General features: G+C 42.0%; 25 non-coding genes across 25 annotated transcripts; all 25 read left to right on the top strand.

Moving 5' to 3' along the window:
- Window positions 1–107: 107 nt before the first annotated feature.
- On the top strand, window positions 108–189 carry TRNAS-GCU (transfer RNA serine (anticodon GCU)). The gene has a single exon. It is a non-coding gene; the product is annotated as a tRNA-Ser (tRNA).
- A 208-nt stretch (window positions 190–397) lies between these two features.
- Window positions 398–479, top strand: TRNAS-GCU (transfer RNA serine (anticodon GCU)). The gene has a single exon. It is a non-coding gene; the product is annotated as a tRNA-Ser (tRNA).
- A 1,643-nt stretch (window positions 480–2,122) lies between these two features.
- On the top strand, window positions 2,123–2,204 carry TRNAS-GCU (transfer RNA serine (anticodon GCU)). Its single transcript has one exon. It is a non-coding gene; the product is annotated as a tRNA-Ser (tRNA).
- Window positions 2,205–2,988: 784 nt separating this feature from the next.
- Window positions 2,989–3,070, top strand: TRNAS-GCU (transfer RNA serine (anticodon GCU)). The gene has a single exon. It is a non-coding gene; the product is annotated as a tRNA-Ser (tRNA).
- A 208-nt stretch (window positions 3,071–3,278) lies between these two features.
- On the top strand, window positions 3,279–3,360 carry TRNAS-GCU (transfer RNA serine (anticodon GCU)). Its single transcript has one exon. It is a non-coding gene; the product is annotated as a tRNA-Ser (tRNA).
- Window positions 3,361–5,003: 1,643 nt separating this feature from the next.
- TRNAS-GCU (transfer RNA serine (anticodon GCU)) lies at window positions 5,004–5,085 on the top strand. The gene has a single exon. It is a non-coding gene; the product is annotated as a tRNA-Ser (tRNA).
- Window positions 5,086–5,292: 207 nt separating this feature from the next.
- On the top strand, window positions 5,293–5,374 carry TRNAS-GCU (transfer RNA serine (anticodon GCU)). The gene has a single exon. It is a non-coding gene; the product is annotated as a tRNA-Ser (tRNA).
- Window positions 5,375–5,582: 208 nt separating this feature from the next.
- TRNAS-GCU (transfer RNA serine (anticodon GCU)) lies at window positions 5,583–5,664 on the top strand. Its single transcript has one exon. It is a non-coding gene; the product is annotated as a tRNA-Ser (tRNA).
- A 490-nt stretch (window positions 5,665–6,154) lies between these two features.
- Window positions 6,155–6,236, top strand: TRNAS-GCU (transfer RNA serine (anticodon GCU)). The gene has a single exon. It is a non-coding gene; the product is annotated as a tRNA-Ser (tRNA).
- A 207-nt stretch (window positions 6,237–6,443) lies between these two features.
- Window positions 6,444–6,525, top strand: TRNAS-GCU (transfer RNA serine (anticodon GCU)). Its single transcript has one exon. It is a non-coding gene; the product is annotated as a tRNA-Ser (tRNA).
- A 491-nt stretch (window positions 6,526–7,016) lies between these two features.
- TRNAS-GCU (transfer RNA serine (anticodon GCU)) lies at window positions 7,017–7,098 on the top strand. Its single transcript has one exon. It is a non-coding gene; the product is annotated as a tRNA-Ser (tRNA).
- A 207-nt stretch (window positions 7,099–7,305) lies between these two features.
- TRNAS-GCU (transfer RNA serine (anticodon GCU)) lies at window positions 7,306–7,387 on the top strand. Its single transcript has one exon. It is a non-coding gene; the product is annotated as a tRNA-Ser (tRNA).
- A 208-nt stretch (window positions 7,388–7,595) lies between these two features.
- On the top strand, window positions 7,596–7,677 carry TRNAS-GCU (transfer RNA serine (anticodon GCU)). Its single transcript has one exon. It is a non-coding gene; the product is annotated as a tRNA-Ser (tRNA).
- Window positions 7,678–8,170: 493 nt separating this feature from the next.
- TRNAS-GCU (transfer RNA serine (anticodon GCU)) lies at window positions 8,171–8,252 on the top strand. Its single transcript has one exon. It is a non-coding gene; the product is annotated as a tRNA-Ser (tRNA).
- Window positions 8,253–8,459: 207 nt separating this feature from the next.
- Window positions 8,460–8,541, top strand: TRNAS-GCU (transfer RNA serine (anticodon GCU)). The gene has a single exon. It is a non-coding gene; the product is annotated as a tRNA-Ser (tRNA).
- Window positions 8,542–9,320: 779 nt separating this feature from the next.
- Window positions 9,321–9,402, top strand: TRNAS-GCU (transfer RNA serine (anticodon GCU)). Its single transcript has one exon. It is a non-coding gene; the product is annotated as a tRNA-Ser (tRNA).
- A 783-nt stretch (window positions 9,403–10,185) lies between these two features.
- TRNAS-GCU (transfer RNA serine (anticodon GCU)) lies at window positions 10,186–10,267 on the top strand. The gene has a single exon. It is a non-coding gene; the product is annotated as a tRNA-Ser (tRNA).
- Window positions 10,268–10,474: 207 nt separating this feature from the next.
- Window positions 10,475–10,556, top strand: TRNAS-GCU (transfer RNA serine (anticodon GCU)). Its single transcript has one exon. It is a non-coding gene; the product is annotated as a tRNA-Ser (tRNA).
- Window positions 10,557–11,281: 725 nt separating this feature from the next.
- Window positions 11,282–11,363, top strand: TRNAS-GCU (transfer RNA serine (anticodon GCU)). Its single transcript has one exon. It is a non-coding gene; the product is annotated as a tRNA-Ser (tRNA).
- A 204-nt stretch (window positions 11,364–11,567) lies between these two features.
- TRNAS-GCU (transfer RNA serine (anticodon GCU)) lies at window positions 11,568–11,649 on the top strand. Its single transcript has one exon. It is a non-coding gene; the product is annotated as a tRNA-Ser (tRNA).
- A 494-nt stretch (window positions 11,650–12,143) lies between these two features.
- TRNAS-GCU (transfer RNA serine (anticodon GCU)) lies at window positions 12,144–12,225 on the top strand. The gene has a single exon. It is a non-coding gene; the product is annotated as a tRNA-Ser (tRNA).
- A 207-nt stretch (window positions 12,226–12,432) lies between these two features.
- On the top strand, window positions 12,433–12,514 carry TRNAS-GCU (transfer RNA serine (anticodon GCU)). The gene has a single exon. It is a non-coding gene; the product is annotated as a tRNA-Ser (tRNA).
- Window positions 12,515–12,718: 204 nt separating this feature from the next.
- Window positions 12,719–12,800, top strand: TRNAS-GCU (transfer RNA serine (anticodon GCU)). The gene has a single exon. It is a non-coding gene; the product is annotated as a tRNA-Ser (tRNA).
- A 494-nt stretch (window positions 12,801–13,294) lies between these two features.
- Window positions 13,295–13,376, top strand: TRNAS-GCU (transfer RNA serine (anticodon GCU)). Its single transcript has one exon. It is a non-coding gene; the product is annotated as a tRNA-Ser (tRNA).
- A 207-nt stretch (window positions 13,377–13,583) lies between these two features.
- Window positions 13,584–13,665, top strand: TRNAS-GCU (transfer RNA serine (anticodon GCU)). The gene has a single exon. It is a non-coding gene; the product is annotated as a tRNA-Ser (tRNA).
- The last annotated feature ends 97 nt before the right edge of the window (window positions 13,666–13,762 follow it).

The following is a 13,762-nucleotide window of genomic DNA, read 5'->3' as shown; positions in this document are numbered from 1 at the left end:
TCGATCTCGATTATCATATAACCATGTTCGCAGCATTGATAAGTAATTTTCACATGTGGTCTAACACCTGGCCTAGCTAAATTAGTTACGCTGTCCACAATTACGTAGACGAGGTGGCCGAGTGGTTAAGGCGATGGACTGCTAATCCATTGTGCTCTGCACGCGTGGGTTCGAATCCCATCCTCGTCGACTTAATTTCTACAGTTTTTAAGCACCATAATAAAATTGCAATCATGCTCGGTGCCAGATTTTGATTGTTGAGCAGTTAACACTCGTCTTGAATTACCATTTCTATCTCGATTATCATATAACCATGTTCGCAGCATTGGTAAGTAATTTTCACATGTGGTCTAACACCTGGCCTAGCTGAATTCGTTACGCTGTGCATAAGTACGTAGACGAGGTGGCCGAGTGGTTAAGGCGATGGACTGCTAATCCATTGTGCTCTGCACGCGTGGGTTCGAATCCCATCCTCGTCGACGTGATTCTACAGTTTTAAGTACCATTATGAAATTACCATCATTCTCTTGCAGATTTTGATTGCTGAGTTGTTAACACTCGTCCTGAATTACAATTTCGATCTCGATTATCATATAACCATGTTCGCAGCATTGATAAGTACTTTTCACATGTGGTCTAACACCTGGTCTAGCTAAATTCGTTACGCTGTGCAAATGTACGTAGACGAGGTGGCCGAGTGGTTAAGGCGATGGACTGCTAATCCATTGTGCTCTGCACGCGTGGGTACGAATCCCATCCTCGTCGACGTGATTCTACAGTTTTAAGTACCATTATGAAATTACCATCATTCTCTTGCAGATTTTGATTGCTGAGTAGTTAACACTCGTCCTGAATTACAATTTCGATCTCGATTATCATATAACCATGTTCGCAGCATTGGTAAGTAATTTTCACATGTTGTCTAACACCTGGCCTAGCTAAATTAGTTACGCTGTGCATAAGTACGTAGACGAGGTGGCCGATAGGTTAAGACGATGGACTGCTAATCCATTGTGCTCTGCACGCGTGGGTTCGAATCCCAACCTCGTCGACTCAATTTCTACAGTTTTAAGTACCATAATAAAATTGCATTCATGCTCGTTGCCAGATTTTGATTGTTGAGCAGTTAACACTCGTCTTGAATTACCATTTCTATCTCGATTAACATATAACCATGTTCGCAGATTAGTAAGTAATTTTCACATGTGGTCTAACACCTGGCCTAGCTAAATTCGTTACGCTATCCATAATACATAGACGAGGTGGCCGAGTGGTTAAGGCGATGGACTGCTAATCCATTGTGCTCTGCATGCGTGGTTTCGAATCCCATCCTCGTCGACTTAATTTCTACAGTTTTTAAGTACCATAATAAAATTGCAATCATGCTCGGTGCCAGATTTTGATTGTTGAGCAGTTAACACTCGTCTTGAATTACCATTTCTATCTCGATTATCATATAACCATGTTCGCAGCATTGGTAAGTAATTTTCACATGTGGTCTAACCCCTGGCCTAGCTAAATTCGTTACGCTGTCCATAAGTACATAGACGAGGTGGCCGAGTGGTTAAGGCGATGGACTGCTAATCCATGGTGCTCTGCACGCGTGGGTTCGAATCCCATCATCGTCGACTTAATTTCTACAGTTTTTAAGTACCATAATAAAATTGCAATCATGCTCGGTGCCAGATTTTGATTGTTGAGCAGTTAACACTCGTCTTGAATTACCATTTCTATCTCGATTATCATATAACCATGTTCGCAGCATTGGTAAGTAATTTTCACATGTGGTCTAACACCTGATCTAGCTAAATTCGTTACGCTGTGCAAATGTACGTAGACGAGGTGGCCGAGTGGTTAAGGCGATGGACTGCTAATCCATTCTGTTCTGCACGCATGGGTTCGAATCCCATCCTCGTCGACGTGATTCTACACTTTTAAGTTCCATTATGAAATTACCATCATGCTTTTGCATATTTTGAATGTTGAGTAGTTAACACTCGTCTTGAATTACCATTTCTATCTCGATTATCATATAACCATGTTCGCAGCATTGGTAAGTAATTTTCACATGTTGTCTAACACCTGGTCTAGCTAAATTCGTTACGCCGTGCAAAAGTACGTAGACGAGGTGGCCGAGTGGTTAAGGCGATGGACTGCTAATCCATTGTGCTCTGCACGCGTGGGTTCGAATCCCATCCTCGTCGACTCAATTTCTACAGTTTTTAAGTACCATAATAAAATTGCAATCATGCGCGGTGCCAGATTTTGATTGTTGAGCAGTTAACACTCGTCTTGAATTACCATTTCTATCTCGATTATCATATAACCATGTTCGCAGCATTGGTAAGTAATTTTCACATGTGGTCTAACCCCTGGCCTAGCTAAATTCGTTACGCTGTCCATAAGTACAGAGACGAGGTGGCCGAGTGGTTAAGGCGATGGACTGCTAATCCATTGTGCTCTGCACGCGTGGGTTCGAATCCCATCATCGTCGACTTAATTTCTACAGTTTTTAAGTACCATAATAAAATTGCAATCATGCTCGGTGCCAGATTTTGATTGTTGAGCAGTTAACACTCGTCTTGAATTACCATTTCTATCTCGATTATCATATAACCATGTTCGCAGCATTGGTAAGTAATTTTCACATGTGGTCTAACACCTGATCTAGCTAAATTCGTTACGCTGTGCAAATGTACGTAGACGAGGTGGCCGAGTGGTTAAGGCGATGGACTGCTAATCCATTGCGCTCTGCACGCGTGGGTACGAATCCCATCCTCGTCGACCTGATTCTACAGTTTTAAGTACCATTATGAAATTACCATCATTCTCTTGCAGATTTTGATTGCTGAGTAGTTAACACTCGTCCTGAATTATAATTTCGATCTCGATTATCATATAACCATGTTCGCAGCATTGATAAGTAATTTTCACATGTGGTCTAACACCTGGCCTAGCTAAATTAGTTACGCTGTCCACAATTACGTAGACGAGGTGGCCGAGTGGTTAAGGCGATGGACTGCTAATCCATTGTGCTCTGCACGCGTGGGTTCGAATCCCATCCTCGTCGACTTAATTTCTACAGTTTTTAAGCACCATAATAAAATTGCAATCATGCTCGGTGCCAGATTTTGATTGTTGAGCAGTTAACACTCGTCTTGAATTACCATTTCTATCTCGATTATCATATAACCATGTTCGCAGCATTGGTAAGTAATTTTCACATGTGGTCTAACACCTGGCCTAGCTGAATTCGTTACGCTGTGCATAAGTACGTAGACGAGGTGGCCGAGTGGTTAAGGCGATGGACTGCTAATCCATTGTGCTCTGCACGCGTGGGTTCGAATCCCATCCTCGTCGACGTGATTCTACAGTTTTAAGTACCATTATGAAATTACCATCATTCTCTTGCAGATTTTGATTGCTGAGTTGTTAACACTCGTCCTGAATTACAATTTCGATCTCGATTATCATATAACCATGTTCGCAGCATTGATAAGTACTTTTCACATGTGGTCTAACACCTGGTCTAGCTAAATTCGTTACGCTGTGCAAATGTACGTAGACGAGGTGGCCGAGTGGTTAAGGCGATGGACTGCTAATCCATTGTGCTCTGCACGCGTGGGTACGAATCCCATCCTCGTCGACGTGATTCTACAGTTTTAAGTACCATTATGAAATTACCATCATTCTCTTGCAGATTTTGATTGCTGAGTAGTTAACACTCGTCCTGAATTACAATTTCGATCTCGATTATCATATAACCATGTTCGCAGCATTGGTAAGTAATTTTCACATGTTGTCTAACACCTGGCCTAGCTAAATTAGTTACGCTGTGCATAAGTACGTAGACGAGGTGGCCGATAGGTTAAGACGATGGACTGCTAATCCATTGTGCTCTGCACGCGTGGGTTCGAATCCCAACCTCGTCGACTCAATTTCTACAGTTTTAAGTACCATAATAAAATTGCATTCATGCTCGTTGCCAGATTTTGATTGTTGAGCAGTTAACACTCGTCTTGAATTACCATTTCTATCTCGATTAACATATAACCATGTTCGCAGATTAGTAAGTAATTTTCACATGTGGTCTAACACCTGGCCTAGCTAAATTCGTTACGCTATCCATAATACATAGACGAGGTGGCCGAGTGGTTAAGGCGATGGACTGCTAATCCATTGTGCTCTGCATGCGTGGTTTCGAATCCCATCCTCGTCGACTTAATTTCTACAGTTTTTAAGTACCATAATAAAATTGCAATCATGCTCGGTGCCAGATTTTGATTGTTGAGCAGTTAACACTCGTCTTGAATTACCATTTCTATCTCGATTATCATATAACCATGTTCGCAGCATTGGTAAGTAATTTTCACATGTGGTCTAACCCCTGGCCTAGCTAAATTCGTTACGCTGTCCATAAGTACATAGACGAGGTGGCCGAGTGGTTAAGGCGATGGACTGCTAATCCATGGTGCTCTGCACGCGTGGGTTCGAATCCCATCATCGTCGACTTAATTTCTACAGTTTTTAAGTACCATAATAAAATTGCAATCATGCTCGGTGCCAGATTTTGATTGTTGAGCAGTTAACACTCGTCTTGAATTACCATTTCTATCTCGATTATCATATAACCATGTTCGCAGCATTGGTAAGTAATTTTCACATGTGGTCTAACACCTGATCTAGCTAAATTCGTTACGCTGTGCAAATGTACGTAGACGAGGTGGCCGAGTGGTTAAGGCGATGGACTGCTAATCCATTGCGCTCTGCACGCGTGGGTACGAATCCCATCCTCGTCGACCTGATTCTACAGTTTTAAGTACCATTATGAAATTACCATCATTCTCTTGCAGATTTTGATTGCTGAGTAGTTAACACTCGTCCTGAATTATAATTTCGATCTCGATTATCATATAACCATGTTCGCAGCATTGATAAGTAATTTTCACATGTGGTCTAACACCTGGCCTAGCTAAATTAGTTACGCTGTCCACAATTACGTAGATGAGGTGGCCGAGTGGTTAAGGCGATGGACTGCTAATCCATTGTGCTCTGCACGCGTGGGTTCGAATCCCATCCTCGTCGACTCAATTTCTACAGTTTTAAGTACCATAATAAAATTGCAATCATGCTCATTGCCAGATTTTGATTGTTGAGCAGTTAACACTCGTCTTGAATTACCATTTCTATCTCGATTATCATATAACCATGTTCGCAGCATTAGTAAGTAATTTTCACATGTGGTCTAACACCTGGTCTAGCTAAATTTTTTACGCAGTGCAAAAGTACGTAGACGAGGTGGCCGAGTGGTTAAGGCGATGGACTGCTAATCCATTGTGCTCTGCACGCGTGGGTTCGAATCCCATCCTCGTCGACTTAATTTCTACAGTTTTTAAGCACCATAATAAAATTGCAATCATGCTCGGTGCCAGATTTTGATTGTTGAGCAGTTAACACTCGTCTTGAATTACCATTTCTATCTCGATTATCATATAACCATGTTCGCAGCATTGGTAAGTAATTTTCACATGTGGTCTAACACCTGGCCTAGCTAAATTCGTTACGCTGTGCATAAGTACGTAGACGAGGTGGCCGAGTGGTTAAGGCGATGGACTGCTAATCCATTGTGCTCTGCACGCGTGGGTTCGAATCCCATCCTCGTCGACGTGATTCTACAGTTTTAAGTACCATTATGAAATTACCATCATTCTCTTGCAGATTTTGATTGCTGAGTTGTTAACACTCGTCCCGAATTACAATTTCGATCTTGATTATCATATAACCATGTTCGCAGCATTGATAAGTACTTTTCACATGTGGTCTAACACCTGGTCTAGCTAAATTCGTTACGCTGTGCAAATGTACGTAGACGAGGTGGCCGAGTGGTTAAGGCGATGGACTGCTAATCCATTGTGCTCTGCACGCGTGGGTACGAATCCCATCCTCGTCGACGTGATTCTACAGTTTTAAGTACCATTATGAAATTACCATCATTCTCTTGCAGATTTTGATTGCTGAGTAGTTAACACTCGTCCTGAATTACAATTTCGATCTCGATTATCATATAACCATGTTCGCAGCATTGGTAAGTAATTTTCACATGTTGTCTAACACCTGGCCTAGCTAAATTAGTTACGCTGTCCACAATTACGTAGATGAGGTGGCCGAGTGGTTAAGGCGATGGACTGCTAATCCATTGTGCTCTGCACGCGTGGGTTCGAATCCCATCCTCGTCGACTCAATTTCTACAGTTTTAAGTACCATAATAAAATTGCAATCATGCTCATTGCCAGATTTTGATTGTTGAGCAGTTAACACTCGTCTTGAATTACCATTTCTATCTCGATTATCATATAACCATGTTCGCAGCATTGGTAAGTAATTTTCACATGTGGTCTAACACCTGATCTAGCTAAATTCGTTACGCTGTGCAAATGTACGTAGACGAGGTGGCCGAGTGGTTAAGGCGATGGACTGCTAATCCATTGTGCTCTGCACGCGTGGGTTCGAATCCCATCCTCGTCGACTCAATTTCTACAGTTTTAAGTACCATTATGAAATTACCATCATTCTCTTGCAGATTTTGATTGCTGAGTTGTTAACACTCGTCCTGAATTACAATTTCGATCTCGATTATCATATAACCATGTTCGCAGCATTGATAAGTACTTTTCACATGTGGTCTAACACCTGGTCTAGCTAAATTCGTTACGCTGTGCAAATGTACGTAGACGAGGTGGCCGAGTGGTTAAGGCGATGGACTGCTAATCCATTGTGCTCTGCACGCGTGGGTACGAATCCCATCCTCGTCGACGTGATTCTACAGTTTTAAGTACCATTATGAAATTACCTTCATTCTCTTGCAGATTTTGATTGCTGAGTAGTTAACACTCGTCCTGAATTACAATTTCGATCTCGATTATCATATAACCATGTTCGCAGCATTGGTAACTAATTTTCACATGTTGTCTAACACCTGCCCTAGCTAAATTAGTTACGCTGTCCACAATTACGTAGATGAGGTGGCCGAGTGGTTAAGGCGATGGACTGCTAATCCATTGTGCTCTGCACGCGTGGGTTCGAATCCCATCCTCGTCGACTCAATTTCTACAGTTTTAAGTACCATAATAAAATTGCAATCAAGCTCATTGCCAGATTTTGATTGTTGAGCAGTTAACACTCGTCTTGAATTACAATTTCTATCTCGATCATCATATAACCATGTTCGCAGCATTGGTAAGTAATTTTCACATGTGGTCTAACACCTGGCCTAGCTAAATTCGTTACGCTGTCCATAAGTACATAGGCGAGGTGGCCGAGTGGTTAAGGCGATGGACTGCTAATCCATTGTGCTCTGCACGCGTGGGTTCGAATCCCATCCTCGTCGACTTAATTTCTACAGTTTTTAAGTACCATAATAAAATTGCAATCATGCTCGGTGCCAGATTTTGATTGTTGAGCAGTTAACACTCGTCTTGAATTACCATTTCTACCTCGATTATCATATAACCATGTTCGCAGCATTGGTAAGTAATTTTCACATGTGGTATAACACATGATCTAGCTAAATTCGTTACGCTGTGCAAATGTACGTAGACGAGGTGGCCGAGTGGTTAAGGCGATGGACTGCTAATCCATTGTGCTCTGCACGCGTGGGTTCGAATCCCATCCTCGTCGACTCAATTTCTACAGTTTTAAGTACCATAATAAAATTGCAATCATGCTCCTTGCCAGATTTTGATTGTTGAGTAGTTAACACTCGTCCTGAATTACAATTTCGATCTCGATTATCATATAACCATGTTCGCAGCATTAGTAAGTAATTTTCACATGTGGTCTAACACCTGGTCTAGCTAAATTCGTTACGCTGTGCAAATGTACGTAGACGAGGTGGCCGAGTGGTTAAGGCGATGGACTGCTAATCCATTGTGCTCTGCACGCGTGGGTACGAATCCCATCCTCGTCGACGTGATTCTACAGTTTTAAGTACCATTATGAAATTACCATCATTCTCTTGCAGATTTTGATTGCTGAGTAGTTAACACTCGTCCTGAATTACAATTTCGATCTCGATTATCATATAACCATGTTCGCAGCATTGGTAAGTAATTTTCACATGTTGTCTAACACCTGGCCTAGCTAAATTAGTTACGCTGTCCACAATTACGTAGATGAGGTGGCCGAGTGGTTAAGGCGATGGACTGCTAATCCATTGTGCTCTGCACGCGTGGGTTCGAATCCCATCCTCGTCGACTCAATTTCTACAGTTTTAAGTACCATAATAAAATTGCAATCATGCTCATTGCCAGATTTTGATTGTTGAGCAGTTAACACTCGTCTTGAATTACCATTTCTATCTCGATTATCATATAACCATGTTCGCAGCATTGGTAAGTAATTTTCACATGTGGTCTAACACCTGGCCTAGCTAAATTCGTTACGCTGTCCATAAGTACATAGACGAGGTGGCCGAGTGGTTAAGGCGATGGACTGCTAATCCATTGTGCTCTGCACGCGTGGGTTCGAATCCCATCCTCGTCGACTTAATTTCTACAGTTTTTAAGTACCATAATAAAATTGCAATCATGCTCGGTGCCAGATTTTGATTGTTGAGCAGTTAACACTCGTCTTGAATTACCATTTCTACCTCGATTATCATATAACCATGTTCGCAGCATTGGTAAGTAATTTTCACATGTGGTCTAACACCTGGCCTAGCTAAATTCGTTACGCTGTGCATAAGTACGTAGACGAGGTGGCCTAGTGGTTAAGGCGATGACTGCTAATCCTTTGTGCTCTGCACGCTTGGGTTCGAATCCCATCCTCGTCGACGTGATTCTACAGTTTTAAGTACCATTATGAAATTACCATCATTCTCTTGCAGATTTTGGTTGCTGAGTTGTTAACACTCGTCCTGAATTGCAATTTCGATCTCGATTTTCATATAACCATGTTCGCAGCATTGATAAGTACTTTTCACATGTGGTCTAACACCTGGTCTAGCTAAATTCGTTGCGCTGTGCAAATGTACGTAGACGAGGTGGCCGAGTGGTTAAGGCGATGGACTGCTAATCCATTGTGCTCTGCACGCGTGGGTACGAATCCCATCCTCGTCGACGTGATTCTACAGTTTTAAGTACCATTATGAAATTACCATCATTCTCTTGCAGATTTTGATTGCTGAGTAGTTAACACTCGTCCTGAATTACAATTTCGATCTCGATTATCATATAACCATGTTCGCAGCATTGGTAAGTAATTTTCATATGTTGTCTAACACCTGGCCTAGCTAAATTAGTTACGCTGTCCACAATTACGTAGATGAGGTGGCCGAGTGGTTAAGGCGATGGACTGCTAATCCATTGTGCTCTGCACGCGTGGGTTCGAATCCCATCCTCGTCGACTCAATTTCTACAGTTTTAAGTACCATAATAAAATTGCATTCATGTTCGTTGCCAGATTTTGATTGTTGAGCAGTTAACACTCGTATTGAATTACCATTTCTACCTCGATTAACATATAACCATGTTCGCAGCATTAGTAAGTAATTTTCACATGTGGTCTAACACCTGGCCTAGCTAAATTCGTTATGCTGTCCATAATACATAGACGAGGTGGCCTAGTGGTTAAGGCGATGACTGCTAATCCTTTGTGCTCTGCACGCTTGGGTTCGAATCCCATCCTCGTCGACGTGATTCTACAGTTTTAAGTACCATTATGAAATTACCATCATTCTCTTGCAGATTTTGGTTGCTGAGTTGTTAACACTCGTCCTGAATTGCAATTTCGATCTCGATTATCATATAACCATGTTCGCAGCATTGATAAGTACTTTTCACATGTGGTCTAACACCTGGTCTAGCTAAATTCGTTGCGCTGTGCAAATGTACGTAGACGAGGTGGCCGAGTGGTTAAGGCGATGGACTGCTAATCCATTGTGCTCTGCACGCGTGGGTACGAATCCCATCCTCGTCGACGTGATTCTACAGTTTTAAGCACCATTATGAAATTACCATCATTCTCTTGCAGATTTTGATTGCTGAGTAGTTAACACTCGTCCTGAATTACAATTACAATTTCGATCTCGATTATCATATAACCATGTTCGCAGCATTGGTAAGTAATTTTCATATGTTGTCTAACACCTGGCCTAGCTAAATTAGTTACGCTGTCCACAATTACGTAGATGAGGTGGCCGAGTGGTTAAGGCGATGGACTGCTAATCCATTGTGCTCTGCACGCGTGGGTTCGAATCCCATCCTCGTCGACTCAATTTCTACAGTTTTAAGTACCATAATAAAATTGCAATCATGCTCATTGCCAGATTTTGATTGTTGAGCAGTTAACACTCGTCTTGAATTACCATTTCTATCTCGATTATCATATAACCATGTTCGCAGCATTGGTAAGTAATTTTCACATGTGGTCTAACACCTGGCCTAGCTAAATTCGTTACGCTGTCCATAAGTACATAGACGAGGTGGCCGAGTGGTTAAGGCGATGGACTGCTAATCCATTGTGCTCTGCACGCGTGGGTTCGAATCCCATCCTCGTCGACTTAATTTCTACAGTTTTTAAGTACCATAATAAAATTGCAATCATGCTCGGTGCCAGATTTTGATTGTTGAGCAGTTAACACTCGTCTTGAATTACCATTTCTACCTCGATTATCATATAACCATGTTCGCAGCATTCGTAAGTAATTTTCACATGTGGTCTAACACCTGGCCTAGCTAAATTCGTTACGCTGTGCATAAGTACGTAGACGAGGTGGCCGAGTGGGTAAGGCGATCGACTGCTAATCCATTCTGTTCTGCACGCATGGGTTCGAATCCCATCCTCGTCGACGTGATTCTACACTTTTAAGTTCCATTATGAAATTACCATCATGCTTTTGCATATTTTGAATGTTGAGTAGTTAACACTCGTCCTGAATTACAATTTCGATCTCGATTATCATATAACCATGTTCGCAGCATTGATAAGTAATTTTCACATGTGGTCTAACACCTGGCCTAGCTAAATTCGTTACGCTGTCCACAATTACGTAGATGAGGTGGCCGAGTGGTTAAGGCAATGGACTGCTAATCCATTGTGCTCTGCACGCGTGGCTTCGAATCCCATCCTCGTCGACTCAATTTCTACAGTTTTAAGTACCATAATAAAATTGCATTCATGTTCGTTGCCAGATTTTGATTGTTGAGCAGTTAACACTCGTCTTGAATTACCATTTCTATCTCGATTAACATATAACCATGTTCGCAGAATTAGTAAGTACGTAAACGAGGTGGCCGAGTGGTTAAGGCGATGGACTGCTAATCCATTGTGCTCTGCACGCGTGGGTTCGAATCCCATCCTCGTCGACGTGATTCTACAGTTTTAAGTACCATTATGAAATTACCATCATTCTCTTGCAGATTTTGATTGCTGAGTTGTTAACACTCGTCCTGAATTACAATTTCGATCTCGATTATCATATAACCATGTTCGCAGCATTGATAAGTACTTTTCACATGTGGTCTAACACCTGGTCTAGCTAAATTCGTTACGCTGTGCAAATGTACGTAGACGAGGTGGCCGAGTGGTTAAGGCGATGGACTGCTAATCCATTGTGCTCTGCACGCGTGGGTTCGAATCCCATCCTCGTCGACTTAATTTCAACAGTTTTTAAGTACCATTATAAAATTGCAATCATGCTCGGTGCCAGATTTTGATTGTTGAGCAGTTAACACTCGTCTTGAATTACCATTTCTATCTCGATTATCATATAACCATGTTCGCAGCATTGATAAGTAATTGTCACATGTGGTCTAACACCTGGCCTAGCTAAATTCGTTACGCTGTGCATAAGTACGTAGACGAGGTGGCCGAGTGGGTAAGGCGATGGACTGCTAATCCATTCTGTTCTGCACGCATGGGTTCGAATCCCATCCTCGTCGACGTGATTCTACACTTTTAAGTTCCATTATGAAATTACCATCATGCTTTTGCATATTTTGAATGTTGAGTAGATAACACTCATCTTGAATTACCACTTCGATCTCGATTAGCATATAGTCATGTTCGCAGCATTGATAAGTAATTGTCACATGTGGTCTAACACCTGGCCTAGCTAAATTCGTTACGCTGTCCACAATTACGTAGATGAGGTGGCCGAGTGGTTAAGGCGATGGACTGCTAATCCATTGTGCTCTGCACGCGTGGGTTCGAATCCCATCCTCGTCGACTCAATTTCTACAGTTTTAAGTACCATAATAAAATTGCATTCATGTTCGTTGCCAGATTTTGATTGTTGAGCAGTTAACACTCGTCTTGAATTACCATTTCTATCTCGATTATCATATAACCATGTTCGCAGCATTGGTAAGTAATTTTCACATGTGGTCTAACACCTGGCCTAGCTAAATTCGTTATGCTGTGCATAAGTACGTAAACGAGGTGGCCGAGTGGTTAAGGCGATGGACTGCTAATCCATTGTGCTCTGCACGCGTGGGTTCGAATCCCATCCTCGTCGACGTGATTCTACAGTTTTAAGTACCATTATGAAATTACCATCATTCTCTTGCAGATTTTGATTGCTGAGTTGTTAACACTCGTCCTGAATTACAATTTCGATCTCGATTATCATATAACCATGTTCGCAGCATTGATAAGTACTTTTCACATGTGGTCTAACACCTGGTCTAGCTAAATTCGTTACGCTGTGCAAATGTACGTAGACGAGGTGGCCGAGTGGTTAAGGCGATGGACTGCTAATCCATTGTGCTCTGCACGCGTGGGTTCGAATCCCATCCTCGTCGACTTAATTTCAACAGTTTTTAAGTACCATTATAAAATTGCAATCATGCTCGGTGCCAGATTTTGATTGTTGAGCAGTTAACACTCGTCTTGAATTACCATTTCTATCTCGATTATCATATAACCATGTTCGCAGCATTGATAAGTAATTGTCACATGTGGTCTAACACCTGGCCTAGCTAAATTCGTTACGCTGTGCATAAGTACGTAGACGAGGTGGCCGAGTGGGTAAGGCGATGGACTGCTAATCCATTCTGTTCTGCACGCATGGGTTCGAATCCCATCCTCGTCGACGTGATTCTACACTTTTAAGTTCCATTATGAAATTACCATCATGCTTTTGCATATTTTGAATGTTGAGTAGATAACACTCATCTTGAATTACCACTTCGATCTCGATTAGCATATAGTCATGTTCGCAGCATTGATAAGTAATTGTCACATGTGGTCTAACACCTGGCCTAGCTAAATTCGTTACGCTGTCCACAATTACGTAGATGAGGTGGCCGAGTGGTTAAGGCGATGGACTGCTAATCCATTGTGCTCTGCACGCGTGGGTTCGAATCCCATCCTCGTCGACTCAATTTCTACAGTTTTAAGTACCATAATAAAATTGCATTCATGTTCGTTGCCAGATTTTGATTGTTGAGCAGTTAACACTCGTCTTGAATTACCATTTCTATCTCGATTATCATATAACCATGTTCGCAGCATTGGTAAGTAATTTTCACATGTGGTCTAACACCTGGCCTAGCTAAATTCGTTATGCTGTGCATAAGTACGTAAACGAGGTGGCCGAGTGGTTAAGGCGATGGACTGCTAATCCATTGTGCTCTGCACGCGTGGGTTCGAATCCCATCCTCGTCGACGTGATTCTACAGTTTTAAGTACCATTATGAAATTACCATCATTCTCTTGCAGATTTTGATTGCTGAGTTGTTAACACTCGTCCTGAATTACAATT

The sequence above is a fragment of the Saccoglossus kowalevskii genome, chromosome 15 (assembly GCF_978046115.1).
Source record: "Saccoglossus kowalevskii chromosome 15, keSacKowa6.1, whole genome shotgun sequence".
Lineage (NCBI taxonomy): Eukaryota > Metazoa > Hemichordata > Enteropneusta > Harrimaniidae > Saccoglossus > Saccoglossus kowalevskii.
This window is presented reverse-complemented; position numbering and strand designations above follow the sequence as displayed.